Consider the following 27,810-nt stretch of genomic DNA (forward strand, 5'->3'; position numbering starts at 1 on the left):
CCTACCCACTACAACCCTGGCTCATGAAGCCCTACAGGAGACACCTCAACCCCTCCCAGCAGGCCCTTAAATGCCAGGCTCAGCAGGGCCCGCATTGTGGTGGAGGGGGACTTTGGCCAGCTGAAGGCCCTATTTCGATTCCTCTTCACCCGCCTTGACCTCTCTGAGAGGAATATTCCTCACGTGGTGGTGACAGGCTGTGTGCTGCACAATTTGTGTGAGCTGAAGTGGGAGGCTTTCCTGCCAAGCTGGATGGCAGAGGCTGACCACTTGGCTGTCCTGTACGTGCAGCCCCGCATGGCTGCAATCTGGGAGGCCCATCGGGGGGCTGTCCATATTCAGGAGGCCCTGCGGGAGAGCTTCCGCATGGAATAGGACTGAAGTCTTCCTGGCATGCCCCACTGGGGCCTTGTGCCTTATTCCACCTTCACATCCTTCCACTTACCCCTCCATAGCCCCCCTTCCTGATGTCAAATAAAATACTCATATTTTCAAAAATATAAACTCTGTTTATTTAATAAAACTGGGGGGTATGGAGGCATACCTGGGAGGTTGACAAATGCCTTTGATGTCGACCGCGAAGTGTCCAGACTACTGCGCTGAGCCGACAAACAGCTGATTGGCTCAGTGTGGCAGCCATTTAAATTTAAATGAAGCAGCAATTATTTAAATCGCCGCTTCATTTTCCTATGCCGGGTAGTCTAATCTACTTGCCTCTGTCGCCAGAGGCATGTAATCTAGACGTACCCTTATTGTGTGTATGCTTTATAACCGTGTTTGATTACATAATCACATTGCATTTTTCTCCACGTGCCCCCTGCTTCATTCAGTGCACAGGATGGACAGTGTGCTGTGAATGGATAGCTATTCAATATTTCTTTTTCTTAGCATTCAGTGTGTGGCCTGTAGCCTTATTTCCTTCATACTATTCAAATCCTGCCCTGAGTGCAGAATGCTTAATATTCTCATACCTTCCTCATAGTATCGGAGAGTTTCACAAATATGAATGTATTTATTTTCCCAGCACTCAGGAAAGGTAGTATTGTTATTTCCCAAAGAGGAAGAATGATCTGCTGACCTGGGACTTGGAAGGCTCTGGTTCAATTTTCTGCTCTGTCACAGATTTCCTATCTGACTTTGGGTAAGCCATTAGGTCTCTCTGACCTCAATTCCCTGCCTGTAGAAGAGAAATAATAGTGTTTTCTTACCTCAGGTTTGTCAAGCTAAGTGCATAGAAGATTGTGAAGTGGCCAAACTCAAAATAAAGGGAGCATATATGGAATTTAGATTCATTTTACGAAGAGGGAAATTTAGGCATTGAGAAGTTAAAGTCAGAAGTATAAAAAAAAGTTGGGGTATCGCCTTGAAATGCCTATTGCTTGTCTTTACTTCTCATCTTTTTTAAAGGGCTACACTACTGTCTATCATGGTAGTAACAATAAGTGGTTCTGTGGCACCTTAAAGACTAACCAATATATACAGAATCATGAGCTTTTGTGGGCAAAGCCCACTTCATCGAATGAATTGGAGTAGAAATAACAATTCATTTGATGAAGTGAGTTTTGCTCACGAAAGCTCATGACACTATATATTTTGGTTAGTTTCTAAGTCCTGGTCTACACTAGGACTAAGAATAACTCCCCTTATTTTAAAATAACAAGCAGAGCATCCACACTACCAACCCCATTATTTCTAAATAAGGGGCTGGTTATTTTGAAATAACAATTCCTACTTTCTATGAGGAATAATGCCTATTTCGAAATAGCAGTAGTGTGGACGTTCCCCTGCTGCTATTTCAAAATAAGTATTCCCCAGAGTCATTCATAGTAATTACTCCCCAGTGTTTCCTGGGGCTCTTAAGTTGAGGTAGCGTGTCCACATTAAGGGAGCCTGCTTTGGAATAATTTTGAAGCTTCCCTGTAGTGTGGACACACTATTTTGAAACAGTTATTTTGGAAGTTAAGTTAATAAGTTATTTCAAAATGATTTCCTAGTGGATCCATGCCCTAAGGTGCCATAGGACCAGTCATTGTTTTTAAAGTTTCAGACTAACACAGCTGCCCATCTGAGATTCTTTATTGGTGTAGTGTGTGAATACCTTCCAATAAAATTGAGGGCAATAATGAAGACTCTAGCACAGCGTTTCCCAAACTATGGGCCACGGGAAAAAAATACCGGGCCTCAGCATGCCTAGTGGCTGCTGGCAGGGCCGGCCTTAGGCCGGTTTGGTCGAATTGGGCCCTGCACCCCATAACCCAGAAGTGCTGGCAAGTTACAGAGCCAATATGTGGAGCTGGGTCTCTCCCCCAGCTCTGCCTGGAGCGGGCCCCGGCCCCCCCACACGTCCTCCCACCCCACCCCCAGAGCATCCCCACCGTGTGCGGCTCCCCTTCACCCCCTGCTGCTGTCCATGCGCGGCGTTGCAAGTGGGCGGGGAGGACACCCGAGCATGACGTGACGTCACGTCCTGGGATTTTAAAACTCTTCGGAGGCACGTGGCAGGGCCATGCTGGCTCCGGGTTTGGCCTCCGGGGCCTGAGCGCAGCCTCCGGCTCCGCAATGTGGAAGGCAGAAGGTAGGGAACGGGCTTGGGCAGCGGCGGCGGTGGGCTTGGACGGAGGTGAGGAGGTGGCAGCGGTGGTGGCGGTGGCGGGGGGGGGCTTGGGTGGAGGGGGAGGGGTGGAAGGATAAGGGGCTTGGGCAGGGGGAGGGAAATGTACTAAGGGACAGGGTTCAGGAGAGAGAGACAAATGCCAGGGGACCAAGTGCAGTCAATGAGGGAAAGGGCAGGAGGGGAGGTGTCAGTGGGAGGGGGGGACAGGGTGATGCTGGGAGAGGAGAGGAAAGGAGAGGAGAAGGGAAGGGCATTGGGGGCTGGAGGAGGAAGTGCTGGGAGAAGGCTTGAAAGAAGGGGTGGGCATGAGGAAGGCCAGGATGGAGCAAATCATGTCTGAGGGCACAGAGGGGCAGGAGGGGAATGGGGCAGAGAGTGGTGAGGGGGTGGGTATCAGGGAAAAAGAGGGCAAAGGGGGCAGGGGCAGTGAGGGAAGGGGGAGGCACCAGGAGGGTGCAGGGCTAAGGGAAGGTGTAGGTGTCAGAGGATTCTGGGGTGAGGAGGAGGGGAGAGCTGGTCACCAGAAGCAGCACTGGATGGGGGAATCAGGGCAGGCTGGGGAGATTAGCAGGCCAGTGGAAGCAGGGCTGCTGGGGGGTGCGAGGTTGGGGGCACGGAGCTGGCCGGGGAAGATGGGGGGGGGAGAAGAAGCGGCCCCCGGAAGCAAGGCTGGACGCAGGCAGCGGGGTAGCCAAGGGAGATTGGGAGGAGAAGCGGGGGAGAACTGGCTGCCCGAGAGGGGGTTGGGAGAAGTGGGGTTGGCCAGAGGCGCAGCAGGGGGACCAGGGGGGAGGAATCGGCCTGCGGGGAGTGGGACTGACCCAGTCATATGTAGATCTTGGGGCGCTGCCCCTCTCCCCCCGCAAAGCACGAGTTAGTCCGGCCCGGGGATTGTATTGTTCCCCCCCACACACACCCCCTCGAGTAGCTGCGAACTGTCTGGCTGGTAGACACACTCATGCAGCCTGAGCACATTTACCAGCCAGGCAGTTCAAAACTACAAACTGATACATCTAGTAATAGTACAACTTACCTAATGAGAAAATACAAGACATGTTATATGTCTGGTATTTTCTCAGTTTGTTTTTTATATGTTTATATTTTGGGGCTGCAAAAAGCAGTACTGAAAAAAGGGTTCCAACTAAAGTAAAAAGTTTGGGAAACCCTGGTCTAACCAGCTTTCTGTCTGTCTTACAGTCCATTTATCCAATCCATATTCCTTAATTTGCTGGCAAGAATATTGTGGGTGACCATATCAAAAGCTTTGCGAAAGCTGGCACTGGGGGTTTTGGGAGGACCAGAAACAACTTATTTGAATATTCCTCATTTGATTAATGAATATGCAAATATGCAAATGAACATTACAGGTTCTCCAAAAGTTCGTGAATGGATTTACTAGTCCCCGTGTCAAAAAGTTTGGGAACCCCTACTTTAGCAGATTTCATGGATCATTTGGCTCTTCTTCCTTTATGTGGTTAGCACTCAAGTCGGAGCAAAATGTTGGTTTCTTGGTTTTTGGGAGGGAATTATAGGGGCTAGGGAATAAAAGGAGTGTTTGTGTTGTGACTATTATGGACTGTCTAAAAGACCCTCTTATAGAGAGGTTTTAAAATATGTAGCATTTTGAGTACTTTATATGTTCACAGCATCCATTGACTTCAGTTGCATCTGACAGTGCTTAGCACTTCTGTGAATCAGGCCCCATTTGTCTCAAGTTGGGCACCCAGGAAATGAGGAACACACAGTTCATGACTACCTGTGCAGTGTTTGGTTTGTTTGTGATTTGCCCAGCATCACACAGAAACTCAGTGGCAGAGGTTAGGCTGGTTCTTATGCTGTCACTTGGAAAGTATAAAGGTCATCACATGTGTTATGCATGTCTATGATGTTCTGTCTTGAACCAATTCTGGCATGTGATGGGGTAGGACGGATAAGTATCTCATGATACCCAACCATTGTGTTTTAGCTTTGCAAAGGGGTCTTTTCCATCCTACTCACTGGGTCAAAGTCTAAGGCAAAGGCAGGGAAATATAAAGCTTTCTGGTGCAGCATTCAGCTGACTTAACCATGAGACCTTCTTTCTCTTCCTGCCATCCTCTGCCTCGTTCACTACACACATCCCAACTTCTGCAACAAATGAGACAAGGGTCCTAAAGATAATACTCTCATTCACAACACACCCCACATTCCCAGAGCACTGTCTCACCTGCATGCTGAAAGACTCCAAATATACTTCTAGGAGTTCCTCGATAGCCCCATATTATCCTTTATAAGGTAATAATCAAAATGCCAATTCTATCTCCTCATTCAATATGTTGAGCTGAGAAAAGTACATCTCATAACTCCTTGACCATTAGAAGGACAGAGCCATCAAATATATACAGCAGCTTTTTCACAGAGTTATGCACCTTTTATCTTTAAAAAAAATATGGTGAACAGAAGTTTATAGTCCATTCATCATATGCTACAGATTTAAGCTGAAGTTTTCATACAACTGCCGGGGCCGTAACACTTGTTCATGACATTGGTAACAAATAGAAAATAGGATCCTGTAATTTAATTCTGCATAGTGCTTATTTATTTCTGATGAGTGACTTAGAATTATAGGATCATAGGGCTGGAACAGACCTCAGAAGGTCACTGAGTCCAACCCCCTGCTAAAAGCAGAGCCAAGCCCAATTTCTCACTGTCTATCTCTTACACCAATCTAACTCCATTGGGCCAGAGTTACAGCTAGTGTAAATCAGTGTAGCGCCACTAACATCAATGGAGCTATGCAGCTTGAAAGTGAAGAAGATCTGGCCCACTGACTTCCTCTTGATACCTCTTCCTTGATGCTGGTGTAACTGAGATCAGCATCAAGACAGGCATTTTCCCCTTGTTGTTCCTATTTTCATTACACTCCCGGGCTGTGTCTACACTGGCATCCCTTCCGGAAAAGGGATGCTAATGTAGCACTTTGGAATAGGCAAATCCGTGGGGATTTAAATATCCCCTGCAGCATTTGCATTAACATGGCTGCCGCTTTTTTCCGGCTTGGAGATAAGCCGGAGAAAAGCGCCAGTCTAGACGTGATTCTCCGGAAAATAAGCCCTTTGAAGTAGGAATAAGAGATCCTCCGGATTAGCATCCCTTTTCCGGAAAGGGGTGCCAATGGAGACACAGCCCCTCTGATTTCAGAAGTCATCTGTGAGCATCACCTTTTGTGCCAGAGCAAGTTCAAAACAGCAAAATGAGTAAATTAACCTTTAGGAGGACATGCCCTCTCAGAGGACACAGCTGGGCTTGGTGAGCTTCCTTTGCAACTTTCTTCTCCTGAAGGTTGGGAACTCAGAGCTTGCTCCTGAAATTCACAGTGAAAGACAGAAATAAGAGTGACTTTCCAGATAATGACATAACAATATGTACAGTAATTAGCTTTTCTGTTCCACCCTTTAGAGGAGATTGACATCAAGGTCAGATCAAGAGAGTGGAAACAGTTGGATCTCTGTACGCATTTAAACATTAGCCCACTGATTCTATTTCCCTGTATAAAATATTGTATTGTCTGACAGTTAATGCAAAGACCATATTTAGAAACCAATTAACTGTGTGTTGTAATGAGTTTATTTTTGTACAAGCATTTCAGTTTTAAAACAAGGATAGTCAAAAGCTGTTTACCAAAGTACCTGATCAGCTATAATTCTTGTCTAGCTGGAGAAAGGTCATGATGTCTCCCATTGTGCGTCAAAAACATTGATGTCCCTCCTTCTGCCAAATGTTATATTCCTGTCCCCATCTGTGCACAGATAAATAAGAGCTGACTATAGTTGGATTTATTGCTTGTACAAGTAAAAAGGCAAAGCCAGGGAACTGTTTTCTCTCTATGTATTAATAAATAGAGTAAAAAGCTTTGAAATAAGATGTAATGGGCCATATATGTATTCATGTCCTGTCTTTTCATGCTAAATCTTCTAAGCTGCATGCAATGAGTACAGCTGGAAAAACATACCTTTGTGCTCAGAAAATGATTGTGTGTGTAGTTCTTCATTTTGTGTTCAGAAATGACCACGTAGTGGACCAAGATAACCAGGATTTGAGGGTGGACCAGGGATGCTGGCATTTAATATAGGAGGGAGGCAAGCTCAGCTTTGGCAATGGGACTTTTGGGGCCTAATTTTAAAATTTAGAAAATGTGCAAACCTGTAGCCCTGCCTCAAAGGAGGCAATCGCATGTGCACTTGTCAACTATGGGCCTTATTAGACTTTTTCACGTGCGTTTGTTGGATTTGTACATGTAGTCCGGGTGAATTGCAAAGCTGATTTTTTGAAAATTTGGCCTGTTGTGCCTAATCCTGGATCATGCATATTGTGTCTCACTATGCTGTGCCTTTGTTGGCACTTCCATTATGGAAATTCTGGGATTATGTCAGGGACAGGGCTAAAAATCATCCACTTCTGCTAAAACACAAGGCATCGTGCCTAACCTAAAAAAATACACCTAACCCTAGACAAGTCACCACATCCACTGCAGCTTTCAAAGCCTTGAAGCCCAAGCAAACTCCCCATTCCTGATTCTCACTAGAGGAACATGTCATGCTCCCTACAGGGAAAACTATCATAAGAAACATTCCATTCGTTGCCAAGTTCTCTGACTCACCTTTCCCAGAGTGAGGGTGAGTCATTCAGTAATCAGCACTATCAATAAGAGAAAAAGTTCCTTCTGTCTAACCCAGAGGTCAGCAGCCTTTTCAAACCAAAGAGTCAAACTACATCAAAATTCAGAACAAGTGGTCAATAAAAAGCTGTATAAGAATGCCCAGTTGCATGACTGAAAATATACAACTTAATATTATTGATAATTGACATGATGATTAATAATGGCATGAATGAAACATTGTACTCACAGACTTTATTTAATGGGACTTTTGCTGCAGCATCTTTTTTAACATTTCTTTGAAGTTTGCATCATAACTGGTCACATTCAGTTCATGCATGCATTCAAGCTACATGAATAATTACACATTTTTAAAATTTTGAATTAATTTTTCATTTTAACTTAAAAAGTTGCATGCATTTTGGGAATGACAGAAGAGCCATATTTAGTTCAATTTCAGACCCCTAATCTAATCTTTTAAAGGCCTTAACTAACAAGCAGGAATTGTCCCTTCAGTAGGAAGACAGGAGCAGGAAGAACCTCCATATTTCCCAGGACTTGGTGTTTCACAGGTGCATATTGTTTACAGCCAGTCTCCAATCCTATTTTCTGAATCTTCAAAATCACTATCATTTTGGTAAGATGACAAACTTCTTCAAACTAGCAGTTAAGTCACAGGAGTGTGCTTCCTTATCTATATTTTTTTCTGGATGATCCTGGGACAAGGATAATGAAAATTATCAGGAGAAAGACTAGATTAGCAGTGACTTCTCCAGATATCTGATAGTTTTCTGAAGTAATCAATCTCCTCCAATTTTTTTTATCAAACTTCAACTCACTTTGTTCTAGGATCAGAGGGGTAGCCGTGTTAGTCTGAATCTGCAAAAGCGGCGAGGAGTCCTGTGGCACCTTATAGACTAACTGAAGTGTAGGAGCATAAGCTTCCGTGGGCAAAGACCTACTTCGTCAGATGCATGACGAAGTGGGTCTTTGCCCATGAAAGCTTATGCTCCTACACTTCAGTTAGTCTATAAGGTGCCACAGGACTCCTCGCCGCTTTTGTTCTAGGAGTCTGCATAATGAGAGCTGTGGTTAGGATCCCATGAGTCAAAGACAAACTCATATTGACTAGATGATTGAGCTAAAATATTTAGGAATGATATTAATCAAAGAAACACTATCAAGTTAAAAAATGCAGACCAAATTCTCTGTAGGCATAACTCAACTCAGGAATTGACTACTGCATAATCTTTTGCCCACATTAAAAAAAAATCTTTGTTACAGATAAATTGGATTGTAAAGACAGAGAATGAAATGGGTGTAGTTCACTTATTTCACTTTTTTACTTGTTTCCATTTACATTTTTAAAAGACTTAGAAATATTTCAATTGCTCTTAGTTTTATAAAACCTAAATCATGGGCCAAATTTAACGTGAAATTCTCATTTCAAAACAGCTAAATTAATAACATACTGCCTGCAGTTCCTCTCCGGGAGTTCCTGCCTTTCATTTACTGATCTTCTGTGCATGCGATATTTCCAGAAATAACAGCAGGAACAGCGAGGGGACGTTGCATCACTGTCATAAGCATGCAGTGAGATGGAGGATCTCATTCATGACTGCTCCTACATTGCAAGCTACCCAGCCTTGTCCATTGTAATATTCCATCTCTGACTTCATTAAAGATGTATGCATGGATCTTCTACTTTACTACTGGGAGCTGTAGCCAGAATTGCTTCTTGACATACCGCTGACTTAAAGCTGAATTTGTATCATACCATACCATATACTGTAATAATATCTGTGTATCAAAAATAAGATGTGTGGAAGGAAGTTATGGGCTAGACTCTGGCTTTGACAATGAATGCTGCTCCACAAAGCAGCTGTGCTTTCATGGGGATCAGCAGAGAACAGAGATATGCAGAATGTCTCCAAGGTGCTGGAGGAACAAACTCAGAAGTCATAATTACTGTATGCTGCAAAAGGCCACAGTATGAATTCACTCTAACAGCAGCCTCATGACACTAGAATGTGCACAGGGAAGATGGGACAATGCTCAGACTCTGCTCAATGTCTTTGCTCACTGTAGCTCTTTTTCTGCTCAGAGCACAAACACCATCATCCTGGCAGCCAGGATCACTTTGACTTTACCTGTGTGATATTTTCTGCAGTGTGCTATCATTGTGGGCTTGGCCTATAGGCAGTGATAGTATGTGTAGGTTTAGGAACCAGATAGTATGTGTAGGTTTAGGAAAAGCAGCACTATGCTAGCGACTTGTGCTGGTTTATGCCAGGAGCTGAGCAACCAGGGCTCAGTATCTCCAAGCCCAGTATATAAAGGTTTGTTTCTGAGTGGCAAAAGGAAACATGGGAACGGACAAAAGGATGTTGTAAGGAGAACCTGTGGGAGCAAGTCAAGCATAATAAGAAAGTTTGTTTAGTGTAGTTTGTATTAGAGGCTGACAGATTTGCTGGGCTCCTGGGCTAGGTTGGCGGGGCTCTGGAAGAATGTGCAGGGCTGTGGGTAGCTTCCCACCCCCAGCCCTTCAGCATCTCCTGGAACGTGCCACTCGTGGCTCTAGAGTATGCTGCACAGGTCTCCAGCGACAATTTAAAGGGCCCAGGGCTCTAGCTGCCTCTGCTGCCACAGTAGCAGCGGCAGTGGCCTGGAGCCTTGGGTCCTTTTGAATAACCGGGCCCTGCGTAGTTACCCTCTTCCCCACACTCCTCTCTCTCACCGGCAGGCCTGGTTTGGACACTAACCCTGGGAGTGCTTGTGTTGAGATTTTGAGAGTGGGGAGGAGGGAGTTCTTCTCATGCGTACGACTCTGTAAGAAATCTCTTCAATCCTAATTCATCTGAAGTTGCAAAACACAAAACAGTATTTTTTCTGCTAATCTTTAGTCATCGCTGAAGAAGCTAGGAGCCCAGACATTGCAGAAGTAATGTTAGTGTCACTTGTCTGTTGTCAGCTCTTTATTCATATCTGCATACACAGTAGATTACGAAACAAAGACTTATTTATCTTCCTTAGTCTGTTTTCTTTCCCTGAGTGCTAGACCTATGCAATCAATAACAGATTAAAAGTGGGTTTAATTTGTGAAGTAGGAGGAATGTAATCCTATCTGAGTAGTTAACAATTAACAGTTCCAGACTGAGAGCAGGATTTTGTTCATTTCAGAAATCACCTGGGGCCATTTGATTTGCACTAATATATACAGAAAGCTGGAATGTACAACCGTGTTATCCTTGTGCTTATCAGTTCATGCATGAACAGTCACATTTATAGCAAATCCAGTTATGTCTGGACTCCTTTCTCATTTGCTTTATGCAAATATATTGTTCAGTCAGAGAGCACAGGCTTTCTAATTAAGTCTCAAGGTCAGGAAAAGCTGGCAAAAAATGACCAGTCTCCTAACTAAAGACCTTTGGAGTCAGTAATTATTTAGAGCAATGTTTCTCAATACCTGTCAGTGGACGGACACCAGTCCCTGAGATCTCCCTGATTGCTAGGGAAATAGCTGACATCAAAAAAATTGATAAATATGGTTTAGAGGAACTACTTCCATGTATTTTCCAAAAAGTAATAGTGACAGAGCTGGTATGAAGAGAACAAATTTCCTGGACTCTCTCCCATTTATCTACATCTTTCCTAAACTAAATGCCCACAATTGGACACTACTCCAGCTGAAGCCTCACCATTGTTGACTGGAATAGAACAATTACCTCCCATTCTTACTTTTGACTCTCCTGTTAATACCCCCCAAAATGATATTAGCCTGTTGACTCATATTCAATTTGTGATCCACTATACTCCCCAGATCCTTTCAGCAGTACTACTAGCCAGTTGTTTCCCATTTTGTCGTTATGCATTTGGTTTTTACTTCCTAAGTATGGGTATGTCTACACTACAAAGTTAATTCGAACTAACAGACGTTAGTTCCAATTAACTTTAATAGGCGCTACACTAGCAAACAGTTAGTTCGAACTTAATTCGAACTAGCGGAGCGCTTAATTCGAACTAGGTAAACCTCATTCCACGAGGACTAACGCCTAGTTCGAATTAAGTAGTTCGAATTAAGGGCAGTGTAGCCACTTAATTTGAACTAGTAGGAGGCTAGCCCGCCCCAGCTTTCCCTGGTGGCCACTCTGGGCACCACCAGGGAAACTCTTCTGCCCCCCCTCCCGGCCCCGGAGCCTTAAAGGGGCATGGGCTGGCTACGGTGCCCGTGCCAGGTGCAAGCCTGCCAGCACCCAGCCAGCAGACCCTGCGCCTGGCACAGCTCGAGCCAGCCACCCGCTGCCACCCAGCCCTCCGCCTCTTCCCGGGACCAGGCTGGTGGCTCCCGGGAACCTGCCCAGGTCTGCAAGAGGCGGGCACCCGCCTGGTCTAGTGCAGACATCGTGGACCTCATCCATGACCTCCGCACTAGGCACAGGAAAGTGGCCGTCTAGGGCAGCATAGCTGCCAGCCTGGCCACCCAGGAGCAGATGTGCATGAAAATCAAGGTGGTCCAGTGAGACCCCCGACCCTGAGCCCTGAGCTTAGAATGTCCGTACTGGGTCAGACCAAAGGTCCATCTAGCCCAGTAGCCTGTCTGCCGACAGCGGCCAACACTAGGTACCCTGGAGGGGATGGACCGAAGACAATGACCAAGCCATTTGTCTCGTGCCATCCATCTCCAGCCTTCCACAAACAGAGGCCAGGGACACCATTTATACCCCCTGGCTAATAGCACTCCATGGACCCAACCTCCATGACTTGATCTCACTTCTCTTTAAACTCTGTTCTAGTTCTAGCCTTCACAGCCTCCTGCAGCAAGGAGTTCCACAGGTTGACTATTTGCTTTGTGAAGAACAACTTTCTGTTATTAGTTTGAAGCCTGCTACCCATTCATTTCATTTGGTGTCCTCTAGTCCTTCTATTATGGGAACTAATGAAGAACTTTTCTTTATGCACCCTCTCCACAACACTCATGCTTTTATTGACCTCTATCATATCCCCCCTCAGTCTCCTCTTTCCTAAGCTGAGACATCCCAGTCTCTTTAGCCTCTCTTCATATGGGACCTGTTCCAAACCTCTGATCATTTTAGTTGCCCTCCCCTCTCCCACCTGCTCTCTTCCCCTCTCCCACCTCCTTTTCCCAGTCTCCCCAAGTTTTGTTCAATAAAGAGAGTTTCTACTTTTGAACACACGTTTCCTTTATTTTGTACATCAGGAAGGGAGGCTAGGGAGGGGTAAGTGGAAGGGGGTGAGGGAGGAATGGGGTACGAGCCCCCGATGGGGAGGATTGGTGTGGCTCTGCGGGCTCCTCGGGGTGGAAGCTCTCCTGCAGCCCCCGATTGACCCCCCTCCCCGGATGGCAGCCTGCGGCAAGTGCAGTGCCGAGTGTGGGCACTCAGGGCACTCCAAGCCAGGACTGCTTTGCTGTCCCTCATCGAGTTAGACAAGCAAGCGGGGAACCCCTGAGAACTGTCTGTCCGGGGTGGGGGTCGGGTCCCTTTAAGCACAGCCCTCGGCTAGCTTGAGACAGCAGCTCCATGCTCTAAGTCCTAATCTGATGCCCTGCCGGCACTGCTTCCGGCCATCCTTAACCCCAGTTCAGGGTCCACTCAATGTGGACATGCTAGTTCGAATTAGCAAAACGCTAATTCAAACTAGTTTTTAAGTCTACATGCACTAGTTTGAATTAGCTTAGTTCGAATTAACTAATTCGAATTAAGTTAGTTCGAATTAGTGCTGTAGTGTAGACATACTCTATAGTACTTTGCACTTGTCTTTACTGAATTTCATCTTGTTGATTTCAGCCCAGTTTTCTAATTTGTCCAGGTTGTTTTGAATTGTAATCCTTAATTTAAGTTTTGTGACCATCATATGTCACTTTAATAACATTGGAACTTGTGCATTTAATGCTCCTTGTGTCACCTAAGCACATCCACAATTTCTTTTGCATTGACAGAGAAAGCATTATATTGTCTGTAGCTAACACGCCGTGCGACTCGCCACGCTTCATCACTCTCCGCAACTGGGAGCTTTGGGAATGGATCACAGTGCATCATGGTGACATGTTTGCTGTCCCATGATGCAGTTCTGTCTGACACATTCTCTGAGCTTCATACTTCCTACTTCATTTCATGTTGCTTTTCATCAGCCCTTGTAAACTCTGCACTTGCCATCTGTGTCTCACATCATGGAACCTGAACAATCTGGTGACAAATGTCATGAACACAGCACGGCCGGTCCTGCAGTATTTCATGGGCTTCAAAACAGAGAGTGAATCCATGATGGCTGCCCTACTGTCTTCCTTGGAAACAGATAATTCAAGGTTGCTGCTAGCATTCATGGAACAACTTGCCATGGTGGGCCATTAGTACTGGGCTTGGGAAACAAGCACTGAGATCAATTATGATGCACATATGAGATGACAAGCAGTGGCTGCAGAACTTTCGGATGCACAAAGCCATCTTCCTGGAGCTGTGTGTAGAGTTTGCCCCCGCATGGCTGCATAAGGACATCAGAATGAGAGCTGCCCTCACCATGGAAAAGTGAGAGGTGATCACTATGTGGAAGCTGGCAATGCCTAACAGCTAGTGCTCAATTGTGAATCAGTATGAAACTGGGAAGTACACCATGCCATTAATCACTTCCTGCTACTAAGGACAGTGACTCTCAGTAATGTGCAGGACATAATTGAGGGCTTTGAAGCATTGTGATTCCCTAACATATATCCCTATTTTGGCCTCGGACTACCTTACAGTGGAGTACATCAACTGAAAGATCTACTTCCCTATGGTCTGGCAAGCACTGACATTGATGCAGGGTAGTCAGGGAAGATGTATGACACATGCATCTTTTGGAACACTGGACTGTATAAAAAATTGCACACTGAAACTGTCTTTCTAGACCAGAGGATTCCAGTGGGGGGGATATGCATAGTGATCCTTGGAGATCCTGCATATTCCTTTCCCCCCAGGCTTATGAAATCTTACACCAGGAACTTTGACAGCGGCATGGGGCACTTCAACAACTGGCTTAACAGGTGCCAAATGACTATTGAATGTGCCTCTGCCTGATTAAAAGGATACTAACATTGTCTTTTTGGCCCATTAGATCTCAGTGAGGAAAATATTCTGATGATCATTGTGACCTGCTGTACTCTCTATATATTTGCAAATCAAAGGGAGAAAAGTTTTGACAGGAGTGGATTCCTGAGGCTGATGCTGCTGAAAATTAGCAGCCAGATACAAAGGGAATTAAAAAGGTACGGAAGGAGGCTATGTGGATAATGCAAGCTTCGAAAGATCATTTTGACAGTGATTCCAAGTAATGTTGGAATGTAATGAATTTGGCTAGGCAATGTTTACTTGCTGCCATGAGTTTCCCCTTCTGTGTTTGCTTCTTGAGTGTTAACTGCAAGCAGCAAGTAGTCTTATATGCAGCCACAGGGTTTCAATGTTAGGACTGAGGCTATGTCTAGACTGCAGGCTTCTTTTGGAAGAAGCTTTTCCGGAAGAGATCTTCTGGAAAAACTTATTTCAAAAGAGAGTGTCCACACAGCAAAAGCTCATTGAAAAAGCTATCTGCTTTTTCGAAAGATAGGATCCACATTGATGGATGCTATTTCACATTTAAATTGTGATTATTATGGATGGAGTGGCCACCAGGGCACCTGTGCTTTTTCCTGGAGGCCTCTTCTTTCGAAAAAAAACCCTTTTCCCAGTTCACACACAACTTTTTCTGAAAGAGCTCTTTTGGAAAAAGACTTCTTCCTTGCAGAAAGAGGTTTACCACTGTCAGAAAAAAACCCTGCATTCTTTTGACTTTCTGTCGAAAGAATGCAATTGCAGTGTGGACGTAAGTGTAGTTTTTCTGGAAAAGCGTCCCTTTTTCTGGAAAAACTCTGCAGTGTAAACATACCCTGAGTGTTGTATGTATGTATTTCACAAATAAAGACTCAGTTTAATAATAGGGTCAAAACCAAAGTTTTGTTCAAACAGGGGACATGACAAAGAAGAGCAGTCTTATAGTTAGGGCTCTCACACCTGGATGTAACTCCAACTTTCATTGGGAATCCAGTGCCTAAGTGTGGAGTGCACAAGGTAGTGTGAGGGATGAGGAACACATGATACATGTGGTGGGGGTGTTTGAGGAGGGCATGAACCATAGTTCTGTAGTGTCCTGGGTGGGGAACGGGGCATAGATTTGTTGAGATTGCAAGCTAATGAGGGTCTTGAACATCTCTTATTAAAGATCTGTACTGTAGTTGCCCTTCTCCAGACTTCTGGGGCCTTCTAGTTCTTTTTAAAACACTGTCTTAGTTTTGGCTTTTATAACACCCTTTGGCAAGGAGTTCCACAAGTTGACTATGTGTTGTCTAAAGTTATTAGCTCTTCTTCCCCACTAGATAGAGGACCTACACTTTCATTTCTATTTCTCTTACTTCTAATGTATTTAAAAGAGCATCTTCCTATTGTCTTTAATATCCTTTGTTAAGTGCAATTAATTTTGTGCCTTAGCCTTTTTTATTTTTGTCCCTGCATGCTTGTAATACTCTTTTCTATTCTTTCTTAGCATTATGTCCAGGTTTCTACTTTTTATAGTATCCCTTTTGTATCTGTGGTTCGACCCTGTGCCATGGCCTCCCAGTGTGGAGCCCTCATGTCCTAAAGGAATTCTCTCCCTTTGCCTCCCAAATAGCAATCCTAGTTTTAACACCTGTTCCAGAAGTGGGTAAAGCTGAACTTGATTTAACCCCTTGTTTACTGGAGAGCAGGTAATGCCCTTGAATTCTGTCACCATTTTTTTGTGTGTGATGTGACATGACCAGCACAAATTGGACAGAAAGGTCTCATTATTGGAGTGTGGGGTGGAGGGGAAAACAATCCCATCAAATTTAATGAACTCTGAAATATTTAGGAATGTCGGCACTGACTCTCTGGGTGCTCCTGGGCTGGTGCACCCACTGAAAAATTAATAGCGGGTGTTCATCCCACCCACTGATGGGGCAGGCTCCACCAATCAGCTCCTTCCCTTCCCTCCTAGCCTCTGCTCACTGCTGATCAGCTGTGGGGGGAAGGGGTGGAGGGAGGATCAGGGGTGGGAAGGGTAGCATGAGGCACACTTGGGAGAGGGGGTAGATTGGGGCAGAAAGAGGTGGGATGGAGTGAGATGAGGGCAGGGAGAGGTGGAGTAAGGATGGGGCCTTGGAGGAAGGGGCAGAGTAGGGATGGTGCCTCAGGGTGGACTGGGTATGGAGCACTCCCAGGGAAAGCAAATATGATTCTAGGTTGTATCAACAGGTGTGTTGTAAGCAAAACTCGTGAAGTCATTCTGCCGCTCTACTCTGCACTAGTTAGGCCTCAGCTGGAGTACTGTGTCCAGTTCTGGGCACCACATTTCAAGAAAGATGTGGAGAAATTGGAAAGGGTACAGAGAAGAGCGACAAGAATGATTAAAGGTCTAGAGAACATGACCTATGAAGCCAGGCTTCATGAACTGGGCTTGTTTAGTTTGGAAAAAAGAAGATTAAGAGGGGACATGACAGCAGTTTTCAAATATCTAAAAGGGTGTCACAAGGAGGAAGGCGAAAATTTGTTCCTCTTGGTTTCTGAGGACAGGACAAGGAGTAATGGGCTTAAAGTGCAGCAGGGGAGGTTTAGACTGGACATTAGGAAAAAATTCCTAACTGTCAGGGTGGTCAAATATTGGAATAAATTGCCAAGGGAGGTGGTGGAATCTCCCTCTCTGGAGATATTTAAGAACAGGTTAGATAGACATCTGTCAGGGATGGTGTAGACGGAGCTTGATCCTGCCTTGAGGGCGGGGGGCTGGACTCGATGACCTCTCGAGGTCCCTTCCAGTCCTATTATTCTATGATTCTATGATTCTATGAACACTGGTCATGCCTCTGGTTAGGAAGAGAGGAGGGGAGGGGGAGAGAGAAAGAGTATGTGTGACAGTGACAGTGACAGAAGCTGGAAGGCGAGAGGAAAGAGGAACATTATATTTATTGCTCCAGAATTGCCCAATAGTTCTCTGATGCAATGTGCTGCCAATCATTTGCAAAACTCCAAAGAGACTTAGATAATAATAAGATTGAAGCAAAGCTGGCCTCAGCTCTGGCCTATGTCTAGCCATAGCCATGTTATGACAAAACAAGTTGCCATTTTAGCTGTTCTCACTGACAGTGTTTCCAGAAAGCCAACCCTTTGTTCGCACTTGGTTTTGTTCATGTTCTGTCTGAGGGGCTGTCAGGGAGTCACAGGAACAGACAGAACTGAACACAATAAAGTGAAACTGGTTCTAACATGCCCATGGCTGAGGACAAGGTGCATCTGAAGGACAAGATGTGAGGCTGAATTCCCCTGTTTATCTACTAAGAAAACTCTTATCACAGCTGTCTTCACTGCTGTATCCACCTTCCACAGCAGGAATGTGGTCTTATCTTAAGTTATTCTAACTTCCCCTCTGTGGTTTCACTTACACTGTTATTCTGCAGTTCCAGCATTTCTTAATTCAGGTATCAGCCCTACACTAGTAGTTTGGGTGCAGTAGGAAGCGTAAAGTGGTCATTCTCCAACTCATGGTACTGGTGACCCCCTTCACCTGCAAGCCTCTGAGTGTGACTCTCTCTCACCTATAAAATAAAAGCACATGTTTTATATATAACACAATTTTACAAGGATATTTATGGATTTGTAAATGTCACTCTGCATAGCAGGCTTACTCTCTAGCTGGGAGGCATGTACTCGCAACCCTCATGTAATAATTGTGCCACCCTTGAGGGATTGCGACTCCCAGTTTGAGAACCCCATGTAAAGTATGTAGAGATTTCTGTACTATTTCCTCACTGTAAACAATCCCATCCCCCGAGCGATGTAACTTCCACCCACTAAATGTTCTCCTGCCAACATAGCTTCTGCCTCTCACTGAGATGGACTGAGGGCTTCAATGGGAGACCACTCTCCCATCAACCTGTCACATCTTTGCTAGACCTGCTAAATCAATGCCACTGCCTCGATCACAACAGCACCAGTTTAGCTCAGTAGTGACGATGAGTCTGCACTCTTGAGGCCAAATTGTACTCCCATGTGGTACTTTAATAGTAGTAGCTGTGCCACTCTCCTCCTACCCTCCACACAAATTGAGATTTTAAAATCAGAGAAAAATGAATGTACTTTTGTACCCAAATCTATGTCATTCACAGATGTAAGAGTAATAGAATAGCTTTTCCAGCTGATGTGAGGCACCTCCTGCACTGCCAGGCTATGTCTAGATTGCAAGCCTCTTTCGAAAGAGAGCGTCTAGACTGCACGCGGAACTTTCGAAAAAGCAAGCCGCTTTTTCGAAAGAAAGCACCCAGTGAGTCTGGATGCTCTCTTTCTAAAAAGCCTGTTTGCTTTCAAGAATGCCTTTTTTCGAAAGAGCACTTTCGAAAGAAGGTGTTCTTCCTCGTGGAATTAGGTTTACCACCGTCGAAAGAAAAGCCGCATTCTTTCGATTTAATTTCGAAAGAACACTGCTGCAGTCTAGACGCAGGTGAAGTTTTTTCGAAAAAAGGCTACTTTTTTCGAAAAAACCCCTGAGTCTGGACACAGCCCCAGAGACAATAGAGCTCAAAACCACAGGGACTTCACTGAGCAGCCTGTCATCTGCAACACAGCACTGAGGAGTGCTCTCAAAAGTGCCCTCTAGCCATATATAGAGAGCCTCATCCAAAGAATAAGGCCTATGTAGAGCTAAAATGAATCACAATGCCTCACTTAAGATGCTGAATTAAACCTGCCTGCATGTGTGCACACACATCTGAAGGCAGAATGTATCCCAGTTTGTTGTTCACAGAGGAAACTGCAGATTCTGTTGTGTATTGAGGTCAGTTTTGAGGTCCCCTCCTACTTCTCTCTTGCTCCCCTCCCTCCCATCTGTCTCCTGCTGAGGAATTTTCAGACTCCTCCCTTGAGTTCCTCTCAGGTTTGGGCCCATATTTACTCTACCTGTGCGGTTGGGTATCTATTATGCATATTCCTAAAATAATCTGATGCAATATTCTTGTGCCTTTCTTCTGATATGTATCAATAAATAAACTACAAAAGACTATGCTAAAATGCTATTAGCAGATTAGTAAATTGACATAAAGCAATAAAATGTATGGTGTTCAGAGAAAAGTTTGGCTCAAAATGTCAATTGTCAATCGGTTCCCTCCCCCATACAGCTCTGTTGATTTCAGTGGGGCTTTGCTTGGTTTATTCCAGGACAAAAAGGGATATGTTATCTTTAAAACTACCATATTTTCCTTGCTTGCTACAGAAGTTTTAGAACTGTATATCTGCAGTACCTATGTGGGACAGTTTAAAGGCAAAATTTTAGCCCTAAGTCTGATATTTTTCTCCCTTGTATTTGTATGTTGACATTTCAATTACCTTTGCTTTTTAAGTACTTTTTGGTGGTTGAATTATTGCAAGAGTGACCTGATGGAAACCAGTAGAATGGAACAAGGAAAGAAGTCTGACCGGCATGGTTTATGGAAAGTAAATCTGACCTCTTCTTTACTGGGACCAAAGTTAATGTTTATAGAGATTCTTTGTTCCTATAACATGTTTTCCTTCTCTGAAGAAAGAGGGTAATTATTCTGTTAAATTAAAACTTAATGTGAAATAATGGAAGAGAATTCTCCCGTTGGAAGTATTTTCTCCTAGGTAAGAGCAGTCTACCATCTTATACAGCGCCTTTGAGAGTTGTTGGCATTGCATATTTTCCTTCCACAGCATAAAATGTGCCTGAGCAAGGGCTTCTGCTCACAGAAACTTGATGATACTTAGCTTCAGATAAAATACTTATTGGAGAAGGAAATTCATTCCACTGCAGCAGTGTCATCACCATTCTCCCTTCACCTCAACAAGTATACATGTCCAGGTGGGTGCACACACATGCATGTGCATGCGCGCACGTGCACACACACACACAGAACTGCAGTCTACTATACATCATGGCTGTGATCACTAAGAAAATCTTTCTGGACACAAGGACTGGACTTGTCCCACAGCATTTCACCTCCTGACCCACCAGCAGTGTTGTTGGAACAGCATTACAGAGGTCTAAAATAAGCCTAACATGCATCTTAGCTGATAACAAAGAACTTGGTTCACTATTTAATCACCCCAGCATCCTCTGTGAGCACTCACTTCTCAATAATGCTCCAGTAGGAAGGGAAGGGACTGCATTTGCAGGGGAAGAGTAGCTTTATGGGAAGCATGGACCCCACCTTAGCTTAGTGATTTCAGTCGTCCTGTGCTTGGAGTAGTGAGTAGCCAGGAAGAATTTGGTCTGTATTAAGTCTTTAGTAGAGGTCTTACTCTCTCTGTAATATGGATCCTTACTCCTTGTAACCTGGATATGTAGGTAAGCTAGTGGCTGGTGGGTATAAAAAGCAGTGGAATATTAGCTCTCCATAGAAAGAACCTGGAAGAAAAGAAGGACTTTATATAGTTTGCGTGATAGTCCAGAATATCAGCCCTAATGGTGAATGGGTGTAGATCAACCTTCATTTCAAAGGCCAGGAAGAACTATTATGTTTTTCTAGTTTCTATTGCATAACACAGGCCTTAGCATTTTATCCACACTAAGCCCTTATCTTCTGATAGGACAAGTGTTGGTATTTTAGAGAGACATCTAATTTTGATCACTTGGAGCTGCAGGTGAAAGTGGGTTGGTGCACCTCCGGTCCAGCTTGCACATGGCTGACTTTTTGCTGCCCTCTGCCAGTGGCCATGCTGGTAGACTCCTGCAGCACTGCCACAGCAGCGCTTTAATGCAGCAGTGCTGCTGGACCCTACTAGGGCTGCTGGCAGGGCGGAGCAAAAGGGGAAGCTGCTGTGGAGCCTGGCAATTTAAAATGGCCCAGAGCTCCTGGCTGCCAATTGCTGCTGGAGGGATGGGGGCAAAGGGGACAACTGCCCCAGGGCCCAGCGTTTCTGAAGGGCCTGGAATTCCCAGCTGCTGCTGCAGCAACAGCAGCAGCAGTGGTACCTGGAGCCCAGGGCTCTTTAAATTGCTGCTGGATCAGCTCCAGCCCCACCCCTTCCTCTCGAAACCCCGCCCTTTCCAGTAGTGTGGAACCATCTCCCCCCGCCATACACACATGCCTTTTTCAGGGCCCAGCATGGGTGTTGCCTCCCTGGCCTGGATCTGTGTGGTGAGCCCAACCCAGCCCTTCTGAGAGCTTCACTGACTGTTGAGAAGCATGTGGTGATTGCACTGTCATATCTCATAATGCCAGATTGCTAGCAGTCAGTTGGAAATCCTTTTGAAGTCAGGGAAATCTTCCACATGGGCCATTGTGATACAAGAGTACAGGGCCATTAAGTACCTTCTGCTACAGAATACTGTGATTCTGGGCAACGTGCAGGACATATTGCGGATAGTTTTGCAGCAGTGAGGTGGTGCAATAGATTGCATGCATATCCCTACAACATAAGAACGGACATACTGGGTCAGACCAAAGGTCCATCTACTCCAGTATCCTGTCTGCTGACAGTGGCCAATGCCAGATGCCCCAGAAACAGTGAATAAAATAGGTAATCCTCACGTGATAATCCCTGGATTATCAGTGGAAATATTGATGTACCAGTAATGATCCTAGGTGACCCTGTCGGCCCCTTGCTCCCCTGGCCTCTTTAGTAGTGTCTACGCTAATACTGAATCCACCTAATTACATTGATCCTGACTCTGCATCGCTTGTGAAGCGGGTGCTATTACATAAGTGTAGCAGAGCACTTATGTTGGCAGGAGCCAAATTTATGAGAAGACCCTTCCACATCGTGGTCAACGTACACTGCCTTGCATTGACTGCACTGAACTAGAGATTGAGATAGACAGAGCAGGTCCTGCAGGAAATCCCTACACAAGTTTAGGGAGAAAACTCTGCCTGAGCTTTGTTTTATTATTGTTGCTTGAGTTACCAGTAAAGGCATGCCCCAGGAAGAAAGCAAGTTTGGACTAACAGTGTCTGAATGCTCCTTTAGGAGCAGGGTGGGTCCTCTGCCTGTTTACACATTCACGGATCTGCCCCTCTTCAGTCATGTCTAGTGGTAAGTTTAATGAAGCGATCACAATGGTAAATCAAAGAAAAACACCACCAACAGAAAGAAATGCTGGTGAGTAAATTACAGTCTTTATAAATAAAAGCATTATTTGCGGATAAATACAGGTTGTACTTAAAAGCAAAGCTAAATGAGATGCCTGGAGCTGTTATACTGGAGTGTACAAATGACATGTAAGAGCACTAATATAGCAGTGAAAGAATTAAAGGTCAAATATTGTGCATAAAATTAAAATACATTTTATAAATGCCTGGCAATGTCAATCTCCCATTGAAGTCATTTGTTCCTTATATCAGAATGACAATAGGAAACAGCCATTTGTGACCATTGGGCTACGGTGAGCAATAATATTCCTCATATCAAGGAGCAGGATTTCACAGCATTCATACAGACAGATAAAAAAGCAGAAGAAATAGGATTTTTAAAAGTGTTATTTTAATGGAAACTGATTAAAAAACCCTCGTGTCTCCCAGTTTACAAGACAATCCTTCAGGATGTCAGCAATTTAGAATCAGAGCTGCCCTGTTCAGAAGAAGCACATGTAGAATAAGGCTCATGATACTATCACGAGTGCAGAGCCTTTAATTCTGTTTCAAAGTATGAACCAGCAATGGTAAATAACCCTTGTGAAGGAAAACCAATACAGTATGAAAGAGCCATAAGAATGGGGAGTGTTTAATTTCCCAGGGCTTTGATGAGTGAATTTTCCACACAGCACACTGTAGGTCAGGAACCCATGTCCATTCCAAAGTTAACACTATTGTTTTCTGATCTTTGAACCCTAACACCTGTCAGTCCCACATTCCCAGAGAACAGGACGAATGCTGGTATTTCTGTTTAACAAAGAAAATATTTACAGAGTGCTCCTTCTCTGAAAAACAGCCATCCTTTTGAGTGACCAACAGAGTAATTGAAATGTAGCTGAAAGTTGTATGGGAAATATTATAAAAGCGGAATTTTATCTGCCACATCTTGTCCTGTTACATGGGTATAAATCTGAAGTAACTCCATTGAGATCAGGGGCATTTGCTCTGGTTTTTCTGTAGGTGTAACTGAAAAGTTTCAAGAATGAACCTCTGAAATGTTTCCTTTGAGAATTCTGTGCATCTGTACAGTAAAAGGCTAATACAAGAGCTGTTTATGTACAAGGAAATGGCCCAGATCACTCCCTCATGCAGGCAAATCCAGAAGAGGAAAATTCCAAATTTAGTTGTTCCCTGAAGCTTTCCCAACCTCCACACCCTTGGAAGAAGCAGAGTATTTAACTCCCAAATCCCACACATCTGCACAGATGGTGGAAGAGCTGTAGGAGGCATAGTGCCATTGCTGTGGAAGCTCTCTGAGGCTGGCCTGTTTTAAAGCACCTTGCTGTTTTCCCTGCATTTGTGTCAGCACAGCTTCATCAGAGCTGTGTCCTTTTAATATTTTCCATAGCACTCAATGGGCTTCATTCCAGGGTGCCCTCTGCAGGGCCTGGGAAGGATGTTATCACACTGATAGCAGACTCCCCCTTCAATGCAGGAGGAAACTCATTGAGCAGAACTTCTCTGCACTCAGCTCTAGGGAGCACAATATAAAACCTCATGCTTTGCCTCTTCACATGGGATGTAGTCACACATTGATGTTCAAGGACCTTTTGCCATCAAGTGACTCCCAATAATTTGAAGACATAAATTTATGGGCAAATAGGATACTACAGTGACTGTATGGTTATTTCCTCAATCAGTAGCTCTGTACATGTTGCTACTGTAGCTAGTGCAGTTTTAGCCCTTGAGAGACAAATGGGGGTACTGTGGCACCTTATAGACTAACTGAAGTGTAGGAGCATAAGCTTTCGTGGGCAAAGACCCACTTCGTCAGATGCATCTGACAAAGTGGGTCTTTGCCCACGAAAGCTTATGCTCCTACACTTCAGTTAGTCTATAAGGTGCCACAGGACTCCTCGTCGCTTTTGCAGATTCAGACTAACACGGCTACCCCTCTGATAAATGGGGGTAGATATCTAAACAGCTGAAATATTCTTTGACTTTTTTTTAATTACAGTAAAGGTAATCTTGTAAGGTTTGGTTTTTGATGGCAGCTTTTTGCAATTCAGACACTACCATGTGTTTTGTGTTTGTGTCTATTAAAAGGTCTAGACTTTTAAAAAATAAGACATCCCTAAGAAAAAAGCCTGAATCTGAGTGAGGAAGAATCTGTGCAAAGAGATACACACAATGTTAAAAGGCCAATGAAAAACTTTTTCAGCTAGATTAATCTGGCACGATTTCTCATGTGCAACTGAAAAAGAAACATAAACAAATAATAAGTAGTTTTAATATACATATTAATGAAGAAGTACCAAACCTGGTTTATCATGAGACTAAGGCTAAAATTGTTAGCTTAGAAAGGGCCATTTGTCTGTTCTGAAGGTAACACTCCCTTCTAATCCTGTGTGCCTCTGTTAGCTTTTACATAATGGATGCCCCTAGTTTGTATACTTCAAGGTCAGATTGCAGTTAGAGAGAAACTAGTCTGGAGGAATAGAAAACCATAAGGATTCCACAACAGAGACAAAAATTAGTCAAATAATTGTTAACAAATTTTTTATTCTGTGAATTTCACCTCTTACTGTTTGTAAGTTGTCTATGAATAGATAATTATTTTCACTGCCTCATGCAATGTTCAAATTATTGGCTGAAGATTTTTTTTGATAAAGAATCATTAGTTCATAGCTATTTTTGTGAGCAGTTCTTTGAGAGTGTTTAATATTAAAAATCCAAAGTGTTTTGATAGGATACACTGATCACATGGCCTTTTTATGTTCTCTAATTGAATACACAAATCTGAGTATCACATGTCCATAATAAATACTTGTGATTATAAATCTCAAATTTTGGGTTGTTGGGTTTTGGTTTTGTTTTGTTTTGCAAATCAGTTGAAATGTTCACTTAAAATCTGTTCTTTAGAAAGTCATTCACTAGACAAACATAAATGTGGCAAGAACACAGTTGAAGGACATTTCTGTAAAAATATGTCTGTGTTTGCTTGGGGAAATGTTATGGAGCATTTGCCTAGTTCTAATGGAGACAGATGTGAAGTCTTCCATTATATCTACAAAAAGCAGAAACAGGAAATATTCAAGCTTCTCCAAACAGTCCCTACTTCCATGCCTCTCAACTCTGCCTGTTTTCATCTTTTGAGTGATAGAGCTCACTTCCACATCTGTTCATTGTAAATTACTACAGTGGAGAATCTGGCTCACTATTTCCTAGAGCCTTAGCAGTCTCATCTGATATCTGATTTGAGGTCCCAAGTCAGCAAGCACTAAGCCTAAAGCCTGTAGAGTTCGGTGGGATTTAGGTAGGTGATTAAAATTAGGCACATAGGTACATGTTTTGCTTAATCCTGGCAGGAATGCTTCTGCAGTGAGGAAGTGTGGTGTCCCTTCTACTACTCGCCTGCCTAATGCCTGTTCATGAAACATTATTTGGAGCCAAAAGTTATATTGGCCACTGGATTTACAGGAAGGCCTTGCAGAAAAATTGCATGTTTAAACAACAACTTGAAATTTTCCTCTTTATTTGGTGGCTGCAAAAGATGCCTAAAGTGCAGTTAATGTTTCTCTGTGTCAGCGCCCCTCCAATGTTGCAGGTAGATGGTGCTTTGGCAAGGAAGATCTGGTCCTCAGGATGGATGTTTATAAATACTGTAACTTTTCCACATAAACATTATTCTTCTGAGAAATGCTTATTGTTCTGCAGTCTTTCTCTGTACATTCAAGGATTGTTTGAACTGGTTGATGCAAATGTGAATGATTTAATGCTAAAAACTCAAGAGAATGCAAAATAACATAGTGAAGCACAGGCTGTCACAGGAAGCTGATTTTTAGACTTTTTGCAGAGTCAGTGAAATTAAAAAAAAGATGATTCAGGTTCTAAGTTACCTAGCAAGCAATAAGTAGTTACTATTGGTGTGTTCTTGGGCTTCATTAAATAACAAACCAGCAAATAAGAAAGGAATAGAATTTTAAAAAAATCAGCTGGAGAGCATCTCCGGTGAACTGCTACACATAGTCATGAGTAAGTTCCCAAACCCTGACTCTAGGGATCATCTCCAAATTTGTGTGCTTGTGGTACTGTCCCTTGTCAGGGAGCGTCTCTAAATTATAATCATCTAAAACCACATCTCTACAATTTTAGACCCTGGTGCATGATTTCAGAAAGAGGAAAACAGAAGTGAAGGAAACCAAAATAATAAAATAGGAGAAAGCCTGTTTGTTCTTGCAGTGATGAAAAAATAATTGCTCTTAATACCTAGGAATCCTGAGAGTATTCTCAAATTAAAGAAAAGTGTAATATATTCACTATTCAATATCTCCATCAACAATTTAGATGATGGCATAAAAGTACACTTATTGGCCGTGTCTACAGCGGGCCACTTATTCCGGAAAAGCAGCCGCTTTTCTGGAATAAGCTGCGAGCTGTCTACACTGGCCGCTTGAATTTCTGGAAAAGCAACGATGCTGTACTGTACAAAATCAGCCGCTTTTCCAGAAACGCTACGCTGCTCCCGCTCGGGCAAAAGTCCTTTTTCCGGACAAGCTTTTCCGGAAAAGCAGAAGAAACGGAAAAAAGCGGTTTGGACACCGCGAGACCCCGTAGGAGCCCTGGACTTCCTGGTAACCCGAGCTATAAAAGAGCTCGGAGGCAGCTGGGCGCACGTGGCAGGAGTGTGCCGCAGACCCTGCTGCCTGAGCTCTGCCATGTGCCGCTGTGCTGCCCAGGATTCACTCGCAGCCCAGCATGGCAGCTCAGGGTGGTGAGCCACCTGCACCCCCAGCTCAGGAGGCCCCCAGGGGCCGCAAACGCCGGGCCCCATCCTGGACCCCCAGGGAGCTGGAGTCCCTCCTGGACCTCTGGCAGGAGGAGGAGGGTCTCCGCGACCTGCATTCACGTCGATGCAATGTTGACATGTACACCCGGATGGCCGACAACCTTGCGCAGCAGGGACACCCCAGCCGCAATTGTGAGCAGATCCGCTCCAAGGTGAAGGAGCTGCGGATGGGGTACGTGCGGGCCAGTGAGGGGAGGGGGGCAGGACCAGATGCCTGCCCGTACTACGACAGGATGAACGTGTTTCTGGGCCAGCCAGCCCCACAAGGTCCGCCAGTCCCAGTGGACACCTGCCAGCGCCCCCCCATCATCCGACCCACCGAGCCGGAGGAGGGAGAGGACAGCAGCGGCACGGCGGCTGGAGAGGAGGCCAGCATTGCCACCCAGCAGGCCCCCACCAGCAGCTCTTCCGAGGCCGAGGCCAGGAGAAACCTACTGGTGAGTGTTTGCAGTTTGCACCCCCAAAGGGTGGGGGGGGGAGAGCCAGGCGCCCGGAGGGGAGAGGGGAAGAGCATGTCACTCAGGCCACGTGAGCTGCACGCTGCGTAGCATGAGGCAGCAAGCAGCACGTGGAACCACGTGCAGCCT

General features: G+C 44.5%; 1 long non-coding RNA gene across 1 annotated transcript in view; it reads left to right on the forward strand.

The window, feature by feature from the left end:
- The first annotated feature begins 22,232 nt into the window (after window positions 1-22,232).
- LOC149524190 (uncharacterized) overlaps window positions 22,233-27,810 on the forward strand; it is a 41,874-nt gene continuing 36,296 nt past the window's right edge. The window contains exon 1 of the long non-coding RNA XR_016349933.1: window positions 22,233-22,402. This is a non-coding gene — a long non-coding RNA (uncharacterized LOC149524190). The remainder of the gene's footprint in view (window positions 22,403-27,810) is intronic.

The sequence above is a fragment of the Pelodiscus sinensis genome, chromosome 6 (genome assembly GCF_052426305.1).
Source record: "Pelodiscus sinensis isolate ZL-2025 chromosome 6, ASM5242630v1, whole genome shotgun sequence".
Taxonomy (NCBI): domain Eukaryota; kingdom Metazoa; phylum Chordata; order Testudines; family Trionychidae; genus Pelodiscus; species Pelodiscus sinensis.